General features: G+C 42.1%; 1 protein-coding gene across 1 annotated transcript in view; it reads left to right on the forward strand.

Annotated features, from left to right (window-relative positions):
- Positions 1-3,081: 3,081 nt before the first annotated feature.
- Positions 3,082-17,971, forward strand: part of LOC140145714 (importin-13-like) — a 102,823-nt gene continuing 87,933 nt past the window's right edge. The window contains 1 exon segment of the mRNA XM_072167399.1: positions 3,082-3,171. The gene's annotated coding sequence lies outside the window, so the exon portion shown is untranslated.

Below are 17,971 nucleotides of genomic sequence, written 5' to 3' on the forward strand. Positions count from 1 at the left end.
CCAAAAAATGTGAAGACTATTTTCCAAACCGCGTGTTAAGTCAACAATCATTATGTTGCTCATTTTCAAGAATGCTGGTTAACAATAAGCAGAGTATTGTCTCATTTCGTGAACAAAGGCCCACATACCATTGTTACCTTTCGTTTCCTTTATAATCGGTTACCCAACTGAAACTATAATACCAGCTCATTGCGATACCGCACAGATAAAACAGAAACATGTGTACAACCAGAGAAGAGTGTTATCTTGGTTTAATAGCTTTTAATGGGGTTTAAGTCCTGCAAAGGTCGTGGTGAATTCTACTGTAGACATGACTGCATCATGAACAGTCAAAATCAAGGGTCTTTCTTGGCTTTCTGGTTAAAATTTAAAAATCGGCTGAAAAAACCCTTTAGAGCCGAAATTATCAAAATCAAGGGTCTTTAGGGTTAGTATATTCGTCTCAGTTTCGGAGCTCTATTTTGGTCAACTTATAGGGGGTCTTTTGGAGCTGCGAAATCCAAAAAAAGGGGTCTTTCCGGGGAGCCCTCCGGGGGAACGTACCCGAATGGTCATTTGTGTTTCTGGGCAAAATTATTTGGCAGGCCAGAAGGTGAAGTGAAGAGGGGGAATATTCCTCATTTAGACGTTCAGTGACAGATAGTGACGGAGTGGAGGAGGCTACTGGGGGCCACTCACATTTTCAAGAATAAGGGTACTCAGTATACGGTAGTTTTCTGAAACTGAACAACTTGTTTAGGGTACCTTTTCAAATTTTTGGTAAATTGAGTCCAAAAAGGGTACAATTTTTTCATTTTTACTAGCCGAAAAACTCATTGGGGTAAATTTTATATTAAATTACCTTATTAAGGGCCTAAATTTGCTGGTATAGGGTAAAACTATTTTAAGGGGTGTTTAAAGAAAATTTGGTCACGCATTATCATGTGTACACTATCATACTTGAGTGCCCCCCTCCCCCTGGTAGAAGGCTATAGGCCTAGGCCTACAAGGAGGCCTAAAGATGTTTTGGGCACCACTTCATGATAATTATAATGCGCCCTAAAAAAGCAGTCAGTGCACTAGTGTAGGCCTATAATAATAGCCTAAGTTCTGCCTAACGTTTTAGGCGTTCAAAATGCTATGCATGTATGCAAAATAAACATGCTTAAATTGCTGGTGATGAAAAATGGCACTTTTTAGAAAAGTCATTTGAAAACACCAAATTTTCGTAAAATTGAGGGCTACTTGGGTAATATGCCGCCCTATACATGAACGCATGTAGAGAAAATTGTACAGCCTCTGTTGAATCAAGTTGGGTCTACTCTAATGCGACTTTTCGAATGTCCTTTTAGCTCTATAAAGATAGAAAACACAGTGCTGCAGCCTGATGAGTAGAGTGATTGTCCATCAGAAAATCAACAATTTTGCGAATTAGGCAACATAGTTATGCATCAGAGATTACCATGTTAAATTGAGTTGAAGTAATCAAATCAAGAATATCATTACCACCATTCCAAAGGCCAAATGAACTTGAAAAACAATTTGTTATTTAAAGAAAGAATTGGGAATTTTGATACTCAAAACTGAAAAAAAAAAAGGTAGAGCAGCTGAGGCAAAAGAAGTGTTTTAATAACATTTTCCTATCCTAGAATTTACTCTGTTAAAGTTAATTAAGATCAAAAATTAACTTAAAATTCAGGAAGAATTTAATACCCAAAGTTTTGAAATCACTACCGGTATAGTTCTCCAAAGAAGACCCTGCCCATACAGATGATGATTTAATGAACCTTTCTTTGCCTATCCAAATAGCTTCAGATTTGGCAAGATTGATTTTACATGCACATTCTAAAATGTATGTGGCTGTAGTACTGATGTTACTTATATAGTTACTAATGAGCACGAGTTGTTTTTGCCCATAGAAATTGTTAGGCCCATCACAATTAATTCTTAGTTTACTGTTTAAGATCTTTTAAAAGGCACGAGGTAACTTTTAATTATTAATTATTGATTACTTATTATTTTCTTTATTTTTAAACAAGTGGTCACAACCCAATATCAACATACATTTTCATGATTTTGGCACATCAGATTTATATTGCAATTATTCAGTGTTGATTTTCTACATTGATATGCATTATGCAGCTGGGTGTTCTTTGTTTGTTCAGCATCATAGTTCAGATGATTAAAGTAAAGTAACAGATTAATGTAATTAAAATGTAATTTGACAGAGAAATGGTCATAGGGCCTATTATTTTTGTACTTCGCAAAATCAAAATACCCGGTATCAGCTATAGGCCTAAAGTTCAAATTTGAGGAGATTCTGTTAATGATAATAACTTTTTATAGGGGCGTATGTATGCCACTCAGTTTTCCTTCAAGTTATTCAGTCCGGCTCTTTTCCTTTCTCTTTAATTTTTTCTCCTTGTCGGGCCGGCTCTTTGTCCTAATTTATTCCCCCCAGATTTTCTCTCCCCCCCCCCTCATGCCTACTTTTTCTTTTTTACAAAAATGTGAGATTCTGAGAGATAAACCCCTTAATTGAGTGCAACAAGACTTGTAAGTGATCCTGGTTCTTTAATAAACTCCGGAGGGGGGGGGGCACTCATTTGTACTGAGTGTAGGCCTATACGTTCCATAAACATGGGTAGCATGCATTTATATCAATGACCTCCTTTTCTAGTCCAATTTCAATATAGGCCCTATGGATGGGTCCTTTTTTCACAATTTTCTCATAATATTTTTTCGGAAAATGATTCCAATTTTGTTTCACTGTAGCCAACATTTTTTAAATTGCCCCAAAAATATGGAGGAAAATTCAATTATAGTTAGGCCCTAGGACCGAGAATTTTGATAATTTTGGTAGGCCTACTAGCCTAGTAGGCCTATACCTGAGTCCAAATATATTGAAGGTACCCCTTTTTAAGTCTCAGCGGCACACCCCTACCCAAAACAAACGTTGAGTAGGCCTCCCCCCCCCCCACCAAGAGCTACCAAGCACACAGTCTCATGATTATTTTGTGACAAATCTAAAAAACAGAAGTGCACAGAGGGCGGCAATCTGGTGCTCCAACTCAAAAAGGGATTGAATTACGAACCGTTCAATGGCAGCTTACACTACGTGAATTTTGTTCATTTTTGGTTTTACTTATTTGGTGAAAATTTGCAGGAAATTTGCAACTGTTTGCCGTCTGGGTAAGTGTGCATGTGTAACAATGATTCGTGTAAATGTCTGAGACATTTCGTGGTTGAATGTTGTTCGAAATGTTCTAACTTTCGTATGAACAACCGATCGTATTGAAGCGGTGCAAAATCGTGCTGCCAGATTTGCTACAGGGAACTACAGCAGGGAAAGTAGTGTAACATCCATGAAGAAAGACCTTGAATGGGCCACATTAGAAGAGAGACGCCTGAGAGCCCGTCTTATCCTTCTTTACAAAGCTACAAACCAATCTGCAGCTATTGACCTCAGCAAATTTAGCATCAAGGGGAGACCAGTCATCACAGAGTTACTAGACAAACATCTGCTACTTCATTTAAGAAAATTCCCACTCAGAAGGACTGCTACAAGTATTCCTTTCTTCCTAGGACAACGGCACAGTGGAACTCACTTCCACCTTCAATTAGGCATTCCCCAACCACGGAAAGTTTCAAAGCGTCAGCTGCAAGCTTGCAACCCTCTGGAGTTAACCAGGAGGGCCCTTCTTCGTTAATTGCCCGCTGCCTTGCTCCGCGTCAGCGCCCTGTGTTGGACATCCTATTGGAGATTACACAGTAGCTAACAGATGCAGATGCAGATAGCTTGTGATACGAAAGTTAGAACTTGCAAGGATGTTATCGTATGTAACGTACTTGTTTACATACATGTACGTGTGATACATATGCGCAGTTGCCATACAGAGTACAATTTCATGCATATGAATAAAACTTCTTCCTCAAGTTAGTTGTTGTCTCCAAAATATCATGAAATAGTTCGTGACATATTACCGACACACTGTACTATAATATTTTCTTAAATTTTCATACATGTACTTAAAAACGTCAATATTCGTTCTCCGAGCGGCTTCGATCAACGCCGTGTTTCTGCTGTATATGCACCCACTGACCTCCAGCAGTGTTGCCAAAAATGTTAGCCCAAATCATGAGTCAAATAAATTAAAAGTCGATCGATTGTTTTTAAAATTCATACATTGGTATCTATGGGATAGCAAAATACCATAAATTGCCTACGCCAGATTTGAAAAGTTGCTCAATTACTTTCTTAACCATCAATTGGTGTCTATTGGACAGGAAACTGTAGTGTGGAAAATCTTCAAAAGTCATCCTTTTGGGCTACTAAGTCGCTGCTTTGCCAATCCTGAACTCCGCACATGCTTATTCCACCAGCCGTCTACACTGCGCATGTACTGTGACCACTGATCAGTGACTGTGACTGATTATGACCGGATGTACCCAATTGAAAAAAGGTCGTCTCTAAGCGTGTACATCGGTGACAGTAAATCGCCATGATCATTGCTCGAGCATCGCACTGCTGTGACCTAAAACATCTCCAGAATGTACTTCAAAGATGTATTTTTCTCTAAAAGTAAGCAACCTTGAATCCGAAGATACATTATGTTAGTCCAGGAAAATTGTAGCCAAAAGTGACATTCGGAAGAATGTTTTTTACTTACGTTATAAAAAGTATCAACGCTATGCAGACAGCGTTTTCAAATAGCCGTAAGTTCTATCTTATGCACACATAACTCTCGTGTCGTCGTGCATAAAAGATAGATTTTTCGATCAAGTTGAATGTTATAAGAAAAGGATGTAATTTGGTGGTTGACTTTATGACTTTGTATGTTGTTGATGTTTTAGTTCATTCTAGTCCGAATAATCAGACCCAGAACAAAATATTATACTTATACATAGAACTACCCACCTTCAATGTTGATACAAATACAAATTGCATTAATCTACCGATTATACGAAACACAAAAACCCTCTCACACACAGAGATTTTTCTGACCTGTCCCTAAGACCGACCTATCGGCGCCCTTTGAGTTGAGCGCATGCGTGCAACGATCCCTGTTCAAAATTTTTTGTCACCGCCCAAGAAAGACGTGTTGCTTATGAGCTCCGACGGTCGTGCTTGTTGGTGAACGATTTTGTGTACTAAAAACAGCCGTGTATTGCAATCGGAAGGATAGCAGTTATAGCGGAGAGTGTTAAGTATCATGGGGAACTTTTAAACTCATTAAACTATCGGGATGTGTCCTTTAGTCGAATTTTTCGATTCGCGATCGCCCAAAACATGGCGGTCGCTAATCTAAGGATCGCCCTTTGTTACCGTGTGATTGCCTAGCTTTTCGGAAGGCATTGCTAGAGCGTCCGCTGTATAGTTTAATCACACAATTTATTCTATATATGATATCCGTAACTTGTTATACTCATATAGCGTTTTCCCTGTTGTTCTTGGCAGTTGTTAGAATTAGACTAGTGACAACATACCAGAGGCGTACAGTAGGTGAAAGTTGTGTGATGGTGGATTGCTACTATCAGTGAAGCTATATCGAAGTCGAGTGACGGGTTTTATAGTCATTTTTATAGAGATATATTCTATATAATCTCTATTTTGTGCCGTTTCTCTGTGTAGATTGAATAAAATTTAGTCGAATTCTAATTACCATAATAAAGATTATACCATCTTGCTAGTACTTTGAAGTGACCTGTATCCTATTATGTCTTCCCGTCGATGTGCTAAGTGCCCATCACGGTTCCTGGCTGGGACCCTCATTTACTTTGTTATGTTCATCGTGAGTGTTCGCGTTCCGCCAGATGTACCATATGTATAGGGATTTCAGAGGAGCAGTTTGACGCTTTGGAGCGAGGTCAGCAGTTGGGAATTAGACCATCCAAGCAGAGACCTTCAAAAGGTGGTAAGTCGGGTAGAAGTTAGTTGAGAAAGCGAGCGTGATAGCAAAGGAGGCCGCTACCGCTTAAGTTAGGCGGCAAGGGGGCTACCGATGCTAGGGCTCCTGCCCTTTTCTCTGGTTCAGGTTCCCCCGGGAATCCTGAATTGGGGTCTAAAGGCTCAGACACGAGTAGGGGTGCGACTGTAGTGCCACAGAAAATGTCAGAGTTGGGACCAGCAGTTAGTACAGGTGCGCAAGTGCCGGGGAACACAGCTGGTCTCGATACAATGAACCCAGTTATTAGTACAGGGGAAACCCCAGGAAAGTGCAGGGTTCATCGAACTTACTCATGAGTACAGGGTCACCCCGGAAAGTGGTTGGTTCCAAAGATCTACCCATTAGTACAGGGGCGAATAACCCCCGGAAAATAGGAGGATCTGATACTGGTTCTCTCGCTAGTAAACAGTATGTTCTGTTGAACACGGGAGGCCAGGATCTAGTGTTGCCACAGTAAGGGAGCGATCCCGAAAGTGACAAGGGACCCACTAGGCTTAGTTCGGAGTACAGGGGGAAACCTCTCGAAAGAAACGGAGCCAGTGGTAGACCCAATTTCTAGTAACGGGGTCCCCGTGAACGAGACTAGATCAGTAATGAAAGGATCGGTAGATGCGGAAGGTGCTACCTCGAGCCTATCATTGGCACCCCCGTTACATGCAACCCGGGATATCCAGGGTAGCGTGGACATGGGCGGAGCCCCCTGATACGTTATTATCGTCAGGTATTGAGCCGACTGCTCAAGTTACTCATGAGCGGTCTCAAGAGGATGTTCATCCTTTTGATAGTCGATCACCTAGGGTCATGCTTGATGGGTCGAATTATTCAATGATGAATAACTCCCCAAGTACACTACATCAAGTGTTCAATCAAGCAGCGCTGACCTCGGATTCTCCCAATACGGTCGATAATCCTCGAGGTTATACTAGTGTTTATCAATCAACTAGTCAGCAGGGACCCAGCGGTCATTCAACTTTCCGCAAGGTCGAGAGTTGCCAACCGCGGCTAACCGCGCCCAATCCCAACTTGTATACTACTGTACCACAGACCGGACAGTGGCAACAAGCATGGGGGTGCCAGGAGTTGGTATACCCGTTAATCAAGGGAATTTCCCCAATGCTGGGCCGTGGATGAATCCGGCAGCAATGTGGGGATGTGTTCCTCCTTGGTTTAACCCGCAGAGGTTCGGACTTGGACAGACTCAAGTTCAGAATACTCGGGGGACTTCGGGTAGGGCCCGTAGAGCACCTAGGTCGGTACCAGTGCGACAGCAGCCGAGTAGGCGGTCGACACGTAACGGTAACTAGCGAGCCTACGTTCCCAGTGACACCTAATGCATCGCAAGGTGCAGGCGTGTCCTCCCTTCAGTTGGCGTTATGTCGGGTCTCCTATCAGGTTACACTGAGGATCGACCATGACAAACACTTCTGAAACACAGGAGTATGAATCACAGATCGGTGTTGGGTCGGATTCAGATACCAGTGAGGGTGAGGAATACTCTGGCGAGGAGGAAAGCGTCACATGAGATGATGTCATTTCCTCCGGCCCGTACTGAGGGCGCAAGTGAGTCAACGTCTAGTGGGGTAGATTCTATACCACCCGGTTTTCTCGAAGGAGACCCGGACACGTTACGTCGTCTAGCTCGTAACTTAGACTTGACGTATGGTCCTGAGGTAACCGAGGAGACACCAAGCGTCCTTCTAGGAGGCCTGGGGGTAGGTAGTGGACTACACACATTATCTGGTGTCACTCTTCCTGCGAAATACTTGGCTATTGGCAGGCTCTTGATAAGAAAGGAGATCATCGTGGATCCTTGTCTTATAGAGGGCCGGACTACGGGAAAACGTTCCGTGTGTCTGAGAATGACTATAACGGAATGTTCCGGTGCCCAGGTATAGAAGGGGACGTTGCTAAGTTCTTACCTCACCAAGTGAATAAGAACCACCCACAATCGTTCTCCCCATATTGGGAGGAACAATTAAAGTCGGTGGATAATTCTCTCAGAGTATCTACCAGACTTTCAGCCTTTTCTTCTTTGTTGACCTCGAGTGTAGGTCATCAAGTGAAGGAGCTGTGTGGGGAGGATTCCGATCTTTATCGGGATTGTGAGCTAGCGGCAAAGCTTTCCTCTACTATCATGGAGGAATCTATGCTACTGACTCGCAGAGCAGTCCTACTTAGGCGGGAGAACGCTTGTGCCTCGTTGAATCTCGTTTTCAACAAAGACTTGTCAGAAAAGTTGAAAGAGACTCCGGTGGCACAAGCCTCACTCTTTGGTGATGGGTTTTGTTCAGTGGTTGATACACTCGCAACTAAACTCACCCAAGAGAGAGCTCTGCAGGAAAAGACTTCGTCTTTAACACAGAAAGGCAAGTCTAGGAAGAGGAGGTCAAGAGGTCATGCCAAAGTCAAGGTGACCGGACAAGCCTCTTCCAATGTGACGCCACAAGCTCAAGCACCTGCCAGCGCCGCCTCTTCCGCCCTCGGGGTAAGAAGAGAGCAGGCACAGGAGCGGGCGGCAATCCTCCAAGAGCAAGAAAGCGCTCATGGGGAAAGTCGTCTCGTACCTGAGGGCACGGCTGGCCGCGTGTTCACCTTTACTGGTGAACCCTCCACCAGGGGTTTCCCCACAGGTGGGCGGACGGTTACAGACATACGGCCGGGCATGGGAAACCATCAGCCCGGGCTCATGGGTGCTTGGGGTAGTGAGCAGGGGTTATCAGTTAGAGTTTACCACAACCCCTCCGTCGCAGAACCTGCAGAGGGAGACAAGATTACCAGCCTCTAGTTCAGAGGCAGGTACTGCTCTCCAAGTTTCAAATCTACTTCAGAAAAATGCCATAGTCCCAGTCTTCCCCCCCTTTCAAGGGGGGTTTTGGTCGAGCTTCTTTCTGGCTCCCAAAAAGACTGGAGACTGGCGTCCCATCCTGAATCTCAAACCATTGAACAAATATATCAAACCACGAAGATTCAGGATGGAGACTCTGGCAACTGTTCTGACATGTCCAATCAAAGATTGTTGGGCAACGTCAATAGATTTGAAAGATGCGTACCTTCATGTACCCATCCACCCGAACGACCAGAAATGGCTCAAGTTCAGGGTGAAAGACCAGACATACATGTTTCGATGTCTTCCATTCGGTCTTTCCACAGCCCCACGGGTCTTTACTCGTATAGTAAAGACAGTGGCGGCTTATCTCAGACGAAAGGGCGTCAATCTGTGCGTTTACCTCGACGACTGGCTGATATACAGTCGGTCATGGTAGAGGCTCTGCACCATATAAAAATGGTTCAAGAGACCGTGGCGAGTTTGGGTTTTGTGATAAATGTGAAGAAATCAAACTTCGTCCCGACACAGATCCCCAGTTTCTGGGGGCCCGTCTGCATTTTATCGGAGGGCCTGGCCAGGCCCTCTCCGGAGAGAATTATGAACATAATACAATGCGTCAAGATTCTCAGTGCAGAAAGTCACGCTCCAGCCACTGCTTGGCTAAGAGTGTTAGGACTCATGGCCAGTCTAGTAGACCTGGTGCCGAATTGTCGTATGCATATGAGACCAATTCAGCTGCACCTACTGGCGTTTTACAGACCCAGTTGCCACTCAGTTTACAGGATGGTTCCAATGTCGGAACTGATCCGCGACAAACTCAAGTGGTGGTCCACGACGGCCAACCTGAACATAGGGGTCAGATTTCCTGCCCCCTCCTCAGCTTACCATCACGACGGACGGCGTCGAAGATGGGCTGGGGGGTCATATTCAGGATCAGGACGGCTTGGGCCTGTGGTCCCCAACGGAAGCCAAGTCTCACATCAACTTGTTAGAACTCTGGGCGGTAGAAAGAACGATCCAGGCGTTGAAGATCAGTTGATGGGTTGCAAGTTCATAGTGCAGTCGGACAATTCGGACGGTGGTAGCATACATCAACAAACAAGGAGGTACAAAATCTCCCCTGTTGTGCATGCACACTCTTCGCTTGTTGAAGAAGTGTCACCATCGAGGAATGTCACTCAAGGCTATCCACATAGCCGGGGTCACAAACATTCTAGCGGACGACCTCTCTCGAGGTCGAGGTGCGGGCCCGACAGAATGGGCACTGTCTCCTCAGGTGGTCCAAACCATCTTCCGAGTAATGTTTTATCCGACAGTGGATCTGTTTGCATCAGCAAGCAACCACCAACTACCAGTATATTGCTCCAGGATGCGAGATCCAAGAGCACTGGCGGTAGACGCACTACACTTGAACTGGAGAGGAATGACGGCCTCACGCATTTCCTCCAATTTCGCTGCTACAGAGAGTAATACAGAAAATAGCCAGCGAAGATTGCAACATAATACTCATAGCACCCTTTTGGCCAAGGCATCTATGGTTTCGGCCCATGGTGAACCTTCTCATAGGTACACCTCGGCAGAGTCTTAGCCAGAAATCAGAAACCACCCGTCCAAGCAGATACCAAAATTTGACCCTCAAATATAAAACAACTTGTCTATACCCATGGAAGGGTCACTGGGGTCAAATATGTCCTAATTTGGCCTTAACATGTCACTCTGAATTAGTCTCAAGTTCATATAACCTTAAAATCATCTGTTTAAGAGCTATCAAATCTGTAAAATCCATTAAATCCACCCGTCTAAAATTAGATTAGCCCGTCTTAAAGACGGGTGGACGCATGGCTGGCTAAGACCTTGCACCTCGGTTTCTTCCACAGTTACCAGACCTCCTGAGACAGCAGGATCTGGAGACAGTGGTGCCGACCATTCAGCTGGGTCATCTGAGGTTAACTGCATGGCCGTTATCAGGCAACGCTGCGAGGAGAGCGGCTTTTCACAAAAGCTGCTAACCTCATCGCCCACGGTAGAAAAGACTCAACACTCGGAATCTATTCTGACGTCTGGGTCGATACTACAAGTGGTGCGAAAAGACAAATTGCTCTCCTGCCAGAGCAACTCAGTCTCAGATAGCCGACTTCCTGACGGAAGTGTTCGACTCTGGCTTACAGGTAGCCACAGTTAGCAACTATAAATCGGCTATCGCAGCGATCCATAGGGATTTGAGGACGGATCAACTCTATATAAGAATGACTACATCCGTCTTCTCCTCAATGGCATGTACAATTCTCGTCCCCCTAAACGTAGAATCGTTCCTGCATGGAATCTAAGCAAAGTTTTGGAGCTTCTCAAAGGAGCACCATATGAACCGATGAAATCTGCCACGTTACGAGAGATCACTCTCAAAACGGTCTTTTTGGTAGCGCTAGCAACCGGCCGGCGTCGGTCGGAATTGCAAGCTTTATCGTTCAAAACTCTTGTTTTTTCACGCAATGGCGTCTCTATGACCTTTAAAGTAGGTTTCATAGCTAAAACTGAACGCCAGACGTTTCAACACGGTTCCATCTTGCTTCTGAGGATTGGCACTAAGTCATCCGTGCGAGAAGATAGACTATGGTGCCCTGTGCGGCTATCGAACACTATATTTATAGGACCAGTAATATTAGGGGATCGACTGACCAACTTTTTATAACCCATGCTAAACCTAACAAGGCAGCTTGAAACAGACACTAGCACGATGGTTGGTTTCGCTCATAGTAGATGCTAAAGCGTTCGAAGGAACATGTGCCCTGCAGCACATTCTACTAGAGCAGTTTCAGGCTCGTGGGCATTTCAGAAAGGGGTCACTCTGAACGAGATTTGCGAAACTATATCTTGGAGCACCGCCTCTACGTTTACTGATACATATCTGCGTAATGTCGGAGAGGGCGACTCCAGGGTCAAGTTCGCTAAAGCAGTCTTGACGAGGACTTGACTAACAGACAATAAGGGTAAGATAACAATTAGCATTAATGTCTTAATCATTGATTGTCTAACCTTATTTGTTTTCAGGAATGACCAGGTCGTAAGTGTATTGAATAACTTTACTTGTAGACATTCTTGAAATCCTATTGTCTTTTTAGTCTATGTTTTGCTTTATAAGCAATTCTTGTTTTTGCTTTTCAAGCAATTTTCAGGGTTTTTGCTTTTTAAGCAATCTTCTTGGTATCTTGCTTTTTAAGCAAAATGGGATTTTTCTGACCTCGCGTCTAAATAACAGACCGCACCTCTACCACCTATTAGCGGTGCTAGTCAATGTTAATGCAATTTGTATTTGTATCAACATTGAAGGTGGGTAGTTCTATGTATAAGTATGAGTAAAACAAGAGTGTTTTTTCATACTAATAATAGAAGTCTACCCACCTGAATATGTTGTTCCCGCCTCCCTTGACCCCCTTGCGGTATGTTATTTCTCTGGGCGGTGGGGACTGAACAGGGATCGTTGCCTATGCGCTCAACTCAAAGGCGCCGATAGGTTGGTCTTAGGGACAGGTCAGAAAAATCTCTGTGTGAGAGGGTTTTTTGTGTTTCGCATAATCGGTAGATTAATGCAATTTGTATTTGTATCAACATATTCAGGTGGGTAGACTTCTATTATTAGTATGAAAAAACACTCTTGTTTTACTCAATTTCTGACATGATCGTGTACTGGGTCTGAACTGTTTCCATATGAAATCTTGATGGCAAATTGGACAATAGAAGCACATGGTTCTACGTGACAGCTTTTTAATCCCTATTCATGTTACGTGAATCACGCTATTGTGGACCATCCTTCTGATACTTGAGTGTTTGGACAAGCTTAACGGTCTTTTGTCTACCTCTCTGTTTGTAAACAAACCAGGAGGTCGAAATCGTCCTCCTCGCCGAATACGAAAGTCAGCGTAATAGTACGGCACTAAGTTCATTCATTGCTTTGTCATGTTCATGATGTTGTGTCATAATATGTTAGTTCGCAAGGCAAACTTAAAAAACGGGCAAACAGACACATCATTTATCGGTATGACATTTTTCGTTATTGGTGATGCCCTATAAGTTTGCACTGAAGTGCCATCTCAGTTTTGGTGCGCCGAATTGGATCATGTGCTAATGATTTTTTATTTATTCTGGATAAGTAACGAAGTATTTATTACAATTTCAAGCATAGGAGTTTAGGTAAGAAGTACAAGAAGCTGTGTAATTAATATTATGACAAACATGCAACTATTTAAGCTACAGGAGCCTTGTATTTTTTAGTACAAACTCTAATTGAAATCATGCAATTGCGTTGCACTAGCTTTTTGTATACACTTCGTCCCATACCGTTGTGCAGAGCTACTACGGTATGGGTTCCCTGTACTAATAATATGTGTGTTGTTCGTTGTGTCTAAACTGTGTGTGTGTTCATGAATATGCATGATGCGTGTAATCCAATCATATTTTATTATATTTGTGAAAACGCGAACGCAAATCGAGGTCATTAATATCTCCCGAACATGGATAAAAATGGATACAAATGGCGACTATCTTCAAAAAAATAAATAACAAATAACCCGATCACAGCACGTAAACCAATAAATATGCACACACATTCTAAATATTCAAAATATTTTAATATGTTTGTCCCTGTGTTTACGTTAATCGAGTGAGCTCCCGGAGTGAGCTTTGCGACCTGCGTCTTGGTCTCAGCTGCTCCCGGCATCTGCAGAGCTCTCAATAATTAATATGATTGCATCGTATGACGTGACTCATGTAAAACAAATACAATTGGGGAATCCCAAACAGGAAAAAACAAAAGAATAGACGAGTCACAACAACAAGAAATAGTAACAACAACAATAAAAGCAACAACAACAACAACAGGAACCAAACGATATTACAATCAAATTATTTTAGGCCCCTAGCTAGTCTAGCCTCCGTGACATCCCAGTGAAGGTGTAAAAATACAAATTTGTTATTGCCTACATGTAAGTGTACTTGAAGGATAAAGTCATTACCAATTATAGAAAAAATATTAAATTTGTGTACATCGTGGAACATTCAACTACGCTTGTTACTCCACGACTAATCATGCTAACTACACGCGCGTACAACGCTACTCTACGCGTCCATATTAGCGAGGCTTTCTGCGTACAACTGCTTACTACGCACAGCCACACAAAGAGTATGTTCCACGATGTGCACAAATTTGATAATTTTTCTATAGATGGTCATGTGTCATATGGTGGGGCACATTTGTGTTACAAGCACTGATTTTGATCATTTATCTCCCTTTTCACTTAAAATTGATACGTATCTAAAACATCTCACACCAGCAAAACTATACATTTTTGGAAAGCTTATGTTCCAAGGAATCCAACTATGCAAAATTGAAGTTGGTATACAGGGTGCGTAAGAAAATATATAGGGTGATATCATGAAAAATTTTAATTTTACTACTAAATTGATAATTTATTGCATTTGCTACTGATATGTAATACCTCAAATGAAATCTAATTTTGTGACAGGCCACACTATGAGCTTTAATAAAATGTATACTTTTGCTATGTTATGATTGACCAAAGTGGTGATACAGGGTGCGAAAATATACGTAACTTCCTGCACCAAATGTTGATTACATTTTTGAAAATATTTTCTTTAGGGTGTATCCTACATTTATTTTAACTGCATATTTGGATTCCTGGGGTAAAAAGCTTTCCAAAAATGTATACTTTTCCTATCTTAGGAATTCTCAAGATTCTCAAGATACAACAATTGAAAGCCAAAACGCATGTTTGTGTGTAAGTGAATAGGAAAAAATTGTGGTTCTTGTGACTTGCAGCTCTCAGTGAATACTTATAAACACGATTAGATAAAATTAATAGCTGAATATGAATAATACAAGCTATCATTTGAGGTATGATTTGCATGTATAGCACACAATTTGACAATGATATAATTTCAAATTCAAAAAGATGTCATGTCTTCAAAGCATTTACCATAGAGATTGTACATACTCCTCTACCACTTATCTTCTACCACTTATCCACCACGTTTATCTTTGTTAACATTTTAATATTTTTCACCAATTAAACAAATTTGAGTTCCAAGTTGTGAAACATATTTAAGAAGATTAGAATAATCAACTATAATGAGCCCAAACTTGATGCAATTGGACCAAGAATAGCTTTGTGACAACAAGTTCAATCAGAAAGAGGAGAGAAAAATGTAATGCCACCAGGTATTTTTGGGTCCCACCATAAGACACATGACCAGATATCTTTTAAATGAAACATTCCCCCCCCCCCCAAAAAAAAAACCCCAGAGGAAAACAGCAGTATGGTGGACTATTGACAAAATTGGAAAATAAATCTTGTATTTTGTTTGTAAAATAAATTTCACGTCCGGCTTTCGGCTTTAAAACCACTAACAAAATCTGAATCTTGATTTTTATTCTCATCTGGATGAGAAAATTACTGAGTATGCCTATTTATTTATTTAAAATATTGGACTAAATAATCTTTTCAAGTTTTAATAAAACGTGCATGTATCATGATAATAGGGTCAGTCCATGCCATAACAGACTGAGTGTACAGTTTTACATGTACACCCACCCTCTTGGATTTTGCTCTCCTTTGGCTCAGGGGTACCTTTCATGGATCCCTAGGTGAGGTCACGAGAAAAAAATTCAAATTCCATTTCGTTTGCGAATGGCAGGCCGTCAAAGTTTGGTGACCTTGACCAAAATTGGGAATTTAAGTGGTCTAAATGACAAAGTGCTCTCTTTGATGGGCATTTTCTTCTTAATTGAATCAGTGAATGCATACTTTGGGTCTGACCCACCGCTCAAAGACATCATGGGGGGGGGGGGGATGCACCAGCCAGAGCTTTAAAGATATCCCCCTCCCTGTAGCAATGATATCCTCAAATATTTGCCCCTTCAATTAAATGCCCCCACCATTTTTTCAACCAAGATGTTTCAAAAATGCTGATCTTGTGTAGTAACTAAAGCTTACCAACGATATTAACAGGAATTATCATTTAAAAATGACCTCTAATAAACGTCTCCCTTTTGGAAAATGCAACGCCCCAGGGGGCGACTATTCAAGGATATACGTACCGTATTCATTCCAATAAGCGCCCATGTCCCAATAAGCGCCCACCCAGGGTATTTTCAATTTAATGAAGGGTACCATCAGTGTTGAAGTGATGGATAGACGTCGATACAGTGAAATATCTGGAGGACTAGAAGTCCTGTGTAAACTTCCAATACATTTTTTACATCAGAAAAGCTACTAGAACGTCTCAGGACCCATTTATAACATACATAAATTTGTCTCTAATAAACGCCCCTAACCAAAAAATTAGGTAAACCAGGTAAAAAATAAGCGGCCACCCAAAATGACTTTGTTAAGCGCCCTTGGCGCTTATTAGAATGAATACGGTTCTCGTATTAGAATGAATACGGTTCTCTTATTAGAATGAATACGGTTCTCGGATTGGTGGTACAGGCTGAGTCAAAAAGAAGTAAACTCATGTTTGAGGAGCTGTAACTAGAGATCTGTAAGGAATCTGCTATGAATTAAAAGATCATTGGAAAGAGCAAGCTCTACACGCCTAAATAAAACAAGAATTGTTGCAATTGCTCACAGCTAACTAAAGTTATACTCATTTGAATACAACCACCCATTTTTGTAGCTGCACACGGCTGATCGATTTTCATCCATTTCAATTTCGACGAATCAACAAAGTGCTAACAGGATTTATTGTTGAAATGACAACTTTTGCTTTTAATTAATATTCAACAAAAAATGCATATAAACTGTACTGTATTGGTATAGGGCCCGGATATAGGGATGCCAATTCAAGTCTTTATGAACGATCCGGCATAAGCTTGATTGGGGAATGTTGAGTAACGGATTGAGGTGATCTTTGGTCTTGCTGTAACGCATGTCTAACTCTAGCAATGTTCACTTGAGATCTAGCAGTTCGTGGTCTGCCTGAAGCTTCGGTCTGTCTGTTCCTTAGTGGCTTATGCACTTTGAGCTTGTTCACATTCTTATATACATGTACCCATGTATACCCCATCCTTGGGTCATTGGTCCACATTGCTACCATGATTCAACAAATGACAATGGTGAGCGTCTGGTCAACACCTGCCAGGAGTACAATCTCAGACCGGCCCAGATGAGATTCCCGCAACCCAGGAACCGTCTCTGGACTTGGACCCATCCAGCTGGATCAACCCATGCACAGCTAGATCACATACTAATAAACAGCAAGTGGGTAAATTCTCTCCGCAACTCTCGAGCATACAACTCAGTAGAAGTGGACTCCGATCATCGTATTGTGAGCATCCGTCTAGCTGCCAGTCTGCGAACTAGCAAAGGAAAACCTTGCAAGAGACCAAAATTCAACTGGAAGAAGTTGCAAGATCCTGATACAAAGGAGGAATTTCAGCTGGAGCTATCAAACAGATTCCAGGTCTTGAGCATGGATGACACCACACCCATCTCTGACAGGTATGAGACCTTGAAACAGCGGTCCGTGAAGTTGCCGAGAAAGTTATTGGAAAGCAAGAGCCATGCGGACTACCAAGTTGGGTATCAGATGCAACCATCAGACTTAAACTTGAAAGGGATGAGGCCAAAAAGCGGTACTCCATTTCAAAGTCTCGTCAATCTAGAGAAAGATGGAGGAACTTGAACACCAGCCTTAACAACTCCTCAGGGGCGTCTATTCTTCCGTTAATCGCCCCCAAAGGGGAGGGAATAATTTTACCCCTTTGGGGAAGAATTTTGCATTTTGAAAAAGAAAAATAAATAGAGGGGAAAAACAGAAGAAAGTTAACAGGATTCAAGGAAGATTAAAAATAAAATAAACTAATTTGGGGAAAAATGTATTATTATGTTTTATGGCTATTTTTGGAGTGAAATAGATCTATAGGGTACCTGTGAATTCATCAAGTGTCATTTAGGGAAGAATTATAATGTGTACATACATAGCATTAGCATACATGTAGTGGTCCCTTGACTTTTACCCATTCCCAACCCAAAAATAATTATTTTGAGGGAAACCATGGACTTAAGCCTAAAACTGGGAGAAGTTGGGTCAGTAATTCTTCCCTGCCTGGGCAATAGTGACTAGTGGTCATACTATAGGTAATAATGCACACAAAGATTAAGGGAGCTCTGCTTGGCATATTTCATACAAAATCCATTTTCTT

This window comes from Amphiura filiformis, chromosome 2, assembly GCF_039555335.1.
Source record: "Amphiura filiformis chromosome 2, Afil_fr2py, whole genome shotgun sequence".
In the NCBI taxonomy this organism is placed as follows: domain Eukaryota; kingdom Metazoa; phylum Echinodermata; class Ophiuroidea; order Amphilepidida; family Amphiuridae; genus Amphiura; species Amphiura filiformis.